The following is a 7,892-nucleotide window of genomic DNA, read 5'->3' as shown; positions in this document are numbered from 1 at the left end:
GAAAGTCTATGATATGCTTGACTTGCCACCATTGAAAAATTGTTATTTGGATGTTAATCTTGTTGATAATGCTAAAAAGAAACCTTTGGGGAGAGTTGATAATGTTCGTATTATGGTTAACAATAACCTTGTCCCCGTTGATTTTGTTGTCTTGGATATTGAATGCAATGCATCTTGTCCCATTATATTGGGAAGACCTTTTCTTCGAACTGTTGGTGCCACCATTGATATGAAGGAAGGTAATATTAAATATCAATTTCCTCTCAAGAAAGGTATGGAACACTTCCCTAGAAAAAGAATGAAGTTACCTTATGATTCTATTATTAGAACAAATTATGATGTCGATGCTTCATCTCTTGATAATACTTGATATACACTTTCTGCGCCTAGCTGAAAGGCGTTAAAAAAAAGCGCTTATGGGAGACAACCCATGTTTTTACTACAGTACTTTATTTTATATTTGAGTCTTGGAAGTTGTTTACTACTGTAGCAACCTCTCCTTATCATGTTTTTGTGCCAAGTAAAGTCTCTATGGTAAAGTTGATGCTAGATTTGGATTGCTGCACAGAAACAGCATTGCTGTCTGTCACGAATTCGCGCAGAAGTCTCTGTAAAAAAATCAAAAAAATCTGCAAATTTACGTGCGTGATCCCCAGATATGTACGCAACTTTCATTAGTTTTGAGTTTTTCCGTTTGAGCAAGTTAAGTGCCCCTTCCAGGTTCGTCTTTACGGACTGTTCTGTTTTTGACAGATTCTGCCTTTTATTTCGCATTGCCTCTTTTGCTATGTTGGATGAATTTCTTTGATCCATTAATGTCCAGTAGCTTTGTGCAATGTCCAGAAATATTAATAATGATTGTGTCACCTCTGAACATGTGAATTTTTGATTGAGCACTAACCCTCTAATGAGTTTGCTTGAAGTTTGGTGTGAAGGAAGTTTTCAAGGGTCAAGAGAGGAGTATGATATACTAAGATCAAGAGGAGTGAAAGCTCTAAGCTTGGGGATGCCCCGGTGGTTCACCCCTGCATATTTTAAGAAGACTCAAGCGTCTAAGCTTGGGGATGCCCAAGGCATCCCCTTCTTCATCGACAACATCATCAGGTTCCTCCCCTGAAACTATATTTTTATTCAGTCACATCTTATGTGCTTTGCTTGGAGCGTCTGTTTGTTTTTGTTTTTGTTTTTGTTTGAATAAAATGGATCCTAGCATTCATTGTGTGGGAGATAGACACGCTCCGCTGTTGCATATGGACAAATATGTCCTTAGGCTTTACTCATAGTATTCATGGCGAAGGTTGAATCTTCTTCGTTAAATTGTTATATGGTTGGAATCGGGAAATGCTACATGTAGTAATTCTAAAATGTCTTGAATAATTTGGTACTTGGCAATTGTTGTTCTCATGTTTAAGCTCTTGCATCATATACTTTGCACCCATTAATGAAGAAACACCTAGAGCTTGCTAAATTTGGTTTGCATATTTGGTCTCTCTAAAGTCTAGACAATTTCTAGTATTGAGTTTTGAACAACAAGGAAGACGGTGTAGAGTCTTATAATGTTTACAATATGTCTTTTATGTGAGTTTTGCTGCACCGGTTCATCCTTGTGTTTGTTTCAAATAAACCTTGCTAGCCTAAACCTTGTATCGAGAGGGAATACTTCTCATGCATCCAAAATCCTTGAGCCAACCACTATGCCATTTGCGTCCACCATACCTACCTACTACATGGTATTTCTCCGCCATTCCAAAGTAAATTGCTTGAGTGCTACCTTTAAAATTCCATCATTCGCCTTTGCAATATATAGCTCATGGGACAAAATAGCCTTAAAAACTATTGTGGTATTGAATATGTACTTATGCACTTTATCTCTTATTAAGTTGCTTGTTGCGCGATAACCATGTTCCTGGGGACGCCATCAACTACTCTTTGTTGAATATCATGTGAGTTGCTATGCATGTCCGTCTTGTCTGAAGTAAGGGGAACTAAGCTTGGGGATGCGGATACGTCTCCGACGTATCGATAATTTCTTATGTTCCATGCCACATTATTGATGATATCTACATATTTTATACACATTATATGTCCTATTTATGCATTTTCTGGCACTAACCTATTAACAAGATGCCGAAGAGCCGATTCTTTGTTTCTGCTGTTTTTGGTTTCAGAAATCCTACAAAGGAAATATTCTCGGAATTGGACGAAATCAACGCCCAGGGTCCTATTTTTGCACGAAGCTTCCAGAAGACCGAGGGGGAAAGGAAGTGGGGCCACGAGGCGCCGCCACAACAGGGTGGCGCGGCCCAGCCCTAGGCCGCACGGCCCTGGCGTGTGGGGCCCTCGTGTGGCCCCCCGCGTTGCCCTTCCGCCTACTTAAAGCCTTCGTCGCGAAACCCCCAGTACCGAGAGCCACGATACGGAAAACCTTACTGAGACGCCGCCGCCGCCAATCCCATCTCGGGGGATTCTGGAGATCACCTCCGGCACCCTGCCGGAGAGGGGAATCATCTCCCGGAGGACTCTTCACCGCCATGGTCGCCTCCGGAGTGATGAGTGAGTAGTTCACCCCTGGACTATGGGTCCATAGCAGTAGCTAGATGGTCGTCTTCTCCTCATGTGCTTCATTGTCGGATCTTGTGAGCTGCCTAACATGATCAAGATCATCTATCTGTAATTCTATATGTTGTGTTTGTCGGGATCCGATGGATAGAGAATACTATGTTATGTTAATTATCAATCTATTACCTATGTGTTGTTTATGATCTTGCATGCTCTCCGTTATTAGTAGAGGCTCTGGCCAAGTTTTTGCTCTTAACTCCAAGAGGGAGTATTTATGCTCGATAGTGGGTTCATGCCTCCATTAAATCTAGGACAGTGACAGAAAGTTCTAAGGTTGTGGATGTGTTGTTGCCACTAGGGATAAAACATTGATGCTATGTCCAAGGATGTAGTTGTTGATTACATTACGCACCATACTTAATGCAATTGTCTGTTGTTTGCAACTTAATACTGGAAGGGGTTCGGATGATAACCTGAAGGTGGACTTTTTAGGCATAGATGCATGCTGGATAGCGGTCTATGTACTTTGTCGTAATGCCCAATTAAATCTCACAATACTTATCATATCATGTATGTGCATTGTCATGCCCTCTTTATTTGTCAATTGCCCGACTGTAATTTGCTCACCCAACATGCTATTTATCTTATGGGAGAGACACCTCTAGTGAACTGTGGACCCCGGTCCTATTCTTTACATCGCATACAATCTACTGCAATACTTGTTTACTGTTTTCTGCAAACAATCATCTTCCACACAATACGGTTAATCCTTTGTTACAGCAAGCCGGTGAGATTGACAACCTCACTGTTTCGTTGGGGCAAAGTACTTTGGTTGTGTTGTGCAGGTTCCACGTTGGCGCCGGAATCACTGGTGTTGCGCCGCACTACATCCCTCCGCCATCAACCTTCAACGTCCTTCTTGGCTCCTCCTGGTTCATTAAACCTTGGTTTCTTTCTGAGGGAAAACTTGCTACTGTCTGCATCACACCTTCCTCTTGGGGTTCCCAACGGACGTGTGTCAACTGCACGCATCACAGGGTTAGAAGATTTTGTTGTCGGTGAACCTTACCAATATGCGAAACTAACCATGTGAGTGGTGCAGGATTTTGAATTCCATTGGTCCCAACCTAACCCCATGGTTCAATATAAAATCTACAATAAAACTGTCAACTTGCCCTTTGATGATTTTTGTGCAGCTATTAAAGTGCCACAGTGGGGATCACGTGAGAAGATTAGGGGGCTGCCATCGTAACTCTTGAAACTTTACGAGATGATCTGTCAAGGGAGAAGTTTCTCGGATGAGAGTGGTAAAATTCGTAGTATTCAACTCCCATCTATTCGCTATTTTGCTTACTTTATCACCAAGTGTATTCTTGCTAGAAAGAATGCAAGTAAGTTATCTATCCATGATTTCGTTTTCTTAGCTGCTGCATTGCAAAGTGATAGAACTTATAATTTGGGTGCTTTGATAGCATTTAGACTTGCTACTAACCGTGATAAAGGAGGAATTTGTGGAGGTCTCATTGCCTCTCGGTTGTTAGCTATGCATGGTGTAGAACCTCACTCTCTTGATGTTCAGCTCTCTGTAGAGAAACTTGATATTGTTTCCATGATAAAACATGACTTTGTTTCTAATCAGTCTAACTTTAATAACCTGTCCTATAAGATAACCTTTTTCAAGAAAAAGTGGAGAGTAATTAAATCCGAAAGGCTAGTTGGATTGCCTGCACCTGCTTTGTTTAACCTTGATTCCAGGAACGGTTGGTCACTCACAGAAGATGAACTTGATGCATACATAGAGAGTTGCGGCCATCACGCAGGGGATGGCATGGAGGAGGCTGAGGATCCCCTCGACTTGTCGGTCGATGCAACAAGTTCTTCACATCAGTATTCCGGGCATGTGGAGCCTTTATCCTTTTCTTCGGCACAGGGATCTTATTACGACCACGCCATGTATGATCCACCGGCGTGGAACCCTGACCCTCGCTGGGGTTAATCTCCACTTAGGCCAAAAGCCTAAGCTTGGGAGGAGGTATGCCGGCATCACTCATTCATTGCATATTACAATTGCCGGATATGTGTACATACTTGTTTCGCTTCTTATGGTTGCCTCTAATATGAGGAAGATGATATTTGGGGAAGTGCTGTCTAAAAACAGATTGTGGACTGATACTAAAAAAAATCCTGTGCGTAGCCAGAACGTTATTTTGAGCTGCAATTTTTTTTTCATGTTCCCCAGGTTATTATCTAACTTTCATTAGTTGAGCACTTTTCGAGTTGAACAGCATAAGATTTTCGAAAAAAATTGATTACTGTACTGCTGTCAAGTTTTGGCAGATTTCTGCCACTTTGCTTTTCTGTGATTCTTTTAGTTTTCATTCTCTTGTTTTTGCTTTGTTTCTTTCCTAAAACACAAAAAGACCAAAAATATTTCTGTTGTTCCTCTTCACTATTTGTTTATTTTGGTTTCTTGTTCCTATTTTGCTTTATCTACTATCGTTAGTTTGCTATGAGAAAATCCAAAAAGATTTTGCTTTGTTTGCTTGTTTCCTTTTGTTCTTGTTTCCAATTCGAAAACACCAAAAATATTTGTTGTTATTCTTCGGTTTTGTAAAGTTTATTATGGAGTTCAGCAGTCTCCGGTGGTTGGAGCTTGGTTTTCACTTCATATTATTCAAGCTACACAAGTGAAAGGCAATAGACGATCTACGACAACTCGACTGCGGTGAGAGGCTGGTATGAACTCTATTTGTTTTCATTTTTGTACATATACTCATCCATGTGAGCATGCTTAGTTGGTTCATGTGAGGTATATGTCATTTAATGAAAGTCTAGTAGTTCATGATCTCTCATGCTTAGCTCTAATTTATTAATATGAGTAGCATGTCATAAATATTTGCTTGCGTTGTTTTATTCATAGATAGGTATGACATTGTGGTACGCTCCTCTGAATAACTCGTTTGAATTGACTTGGCACATGCTCACGCATGCATATGACTAAACAAAAGTCAATTAAGCCTCGATGATTTACTTTGTTTCAGAGTTCTTGTATCACTTTTATGCCTCCGTTAATTCTAGTTTGTCGCAAGCATGATTATGACAGTTATTGCTCTCTTGATTGTCGCTTCCCAGCCTATTGCTAGCCTTCACTTGTACTGATTCCAAACCCCTGAAAGCCAAGTTATTCCAAAGAGTCCACCATAAATACCTATGCATGGCATTTCAAACCATTCCAAGTAAATTTTCATGTGCTACCTTTAAAACCTTCAAAGTACTTCTCAATTTGTGTTAATGTTTTATAGCTCATGAGGAAGTATGTGGTGTTTTATCTTTCAACCTTGTCATTTACTCCTGACAGACTTTCACCATGGACTAGTGGCACATCCGCTTATCCAATAATTTTGCAAAAAGAGCTGGCAACGGGGTGCCCAGCCCCAATTAATCAACCTTCATAAATAATTCTCTTCACATGTTTTGCCCTGATTTATCAGTAAGCAACTTAATTTGCAAATAGACACTCCTCCACGGTATGAGAATGTTGGAAGGCACCCGAGGATTCGGTTAGCCATGGCTTGTGTAAGCAAAGGTTGGGGGAGTGTCATCCATAATGAAACTAAAATACATGTGTAAACAAAAGAGAAGGGGGATGATCTACCTTGCTGGCAGAGATAACGTCCTTCATGGGATCCGCTCTTGAAAGTCTGGTTGATGAGGTAGTTAGAGTACCCACTATCATTCGTTGACAACAACAAACACCTCTCAAAACAATTTTACTTCTGTCTTTAGAAAAATGAGAAGCTCTAGCACATGTTAATCCCTGCTTCCCTCTGCGAAGGGTCAATCTTTTACTTTTATGTTGAGTCACCATCCTTTCTTTGAGCACCTTCTTGAGATCATAATTGTCATTCTTAGTGTAATATGCTTGTCCCAAAATATGATCAGCCGTGGTATAACTTTGATGCTTTTATCTTTGATAATCTTTACTTCTAGTCTTTCCATGAAATTCAGAGGTGCCTGGGCATTTATGTTTTGATGTACAAATACAGGCAAGCGAGATACCACTTTATCATATCTTTTTATGAACATTGCAATCCTGCTGATAGATATGATTCATGATCCTTATTATTAGTTTGTTGGTACCTTTTTCATGATTGACATAACTATTAGATGACTTTATTTGCATGTATCTTATTATGAATTACCTAAGTACTCGTCCATATCATGAGAATATTTACATCATATGAGAAAATGTGTTCGTAAAAGTTCTTTTATCGCACTCAGTTGTTAACTGAATTGCTTGAGGACAAGCAATAAGCTAAGCTTGGGGGGAGTTGATACGTCCAAAATGTATCTACTTTCCCGAACACTTTTGCTATTGTTTTACCTCTAATTTGTGTATGTTGGATACAACTAACACAGACTAATGCTGTTTTCAGCAGAATTGCACTGGTGTCTTATTTTTGTGTAGAAACTCAACTTTCAGGAAAATCCCCGGAAATAATCGCAATGGGCCTATTTTCACAAAGAACTCACGGGGCCAAAAGGGCAAGCCAGGGGGGGCCCACGGCCCCCACACCATAGGCCGGCGCGGCCAAGGAGGGGGGCGCGCCGCCTTATGGTGAGGACGCCTCGGCCGCCCCCCGACGCTCCCCTCTGGACTACTTAAGGCTTTCGACCTAAAAACGCACGGGGGTTCGACCATATTTCCAGAAGACAGCCAGAACTCCGCCGCCATCGCGAAACTCCGTCTCGGGACCAAAAACTCCGTTCTGGCACCCTGCCGGGACGGGGAATTGGAGGAGATCATCGCCATCATCACCACCGACGCCTCTCCATCGACCATCCATGCTTCCCCCATCCATGTGTGAGTAATTCCCCCGCTGTAGGCTGAAGGGGATGGTAGGGATTGGATGAGATTGATCATGTAATAGTCATGAGATTGTTAGGGCATAGTGCCTAGTATCCGTTGTTCGTACTTATATGATATTGTTGCAACTTGTTATGCTTAATGCTTGTCACTAGGGCCCGAGTGCCATAATTTCAGATCTGAACATGTTATTGATTCATGATGATATTCATTGTTTTATGATCTTACCTGCAAGTTGTATACACATATTGCTGTCCGGAACCCGAGGCCCCAAAGTGACAGAAATTGGGACAACCGGAGGGGAAGGCTGTGATATGAGGATCACATGTGTTCACGGAGTGTTAATGCTTTGCTCCGGTACTCTATTAAAAGGAGTATCTTAATTACCAGTAGTTTCCCTAGAGGCCCAGCTGCCACCGGCTGGTAGGACAAAAGATGTTGTGCAAGTTTCTCATTGCGAGCACGT

This window comes from Lolium perenne, chromosome 6 (assembly GCF_019359855.2).
Source record: "Lolium perenne isolate Kyuss_39 chromosome 6, Kyuss_2.0, whole genome shotgun sequence".
In the NCBI taxonomy this organism is placed as follows: Eukaryota; Viridiplantae; Streptophyta; class Magnoliopsida; order Poales; family Poaceae; genus Lolium; species Lolium perenne.
Note: the sequence above shows the minus strand (reverse complement) of the source record.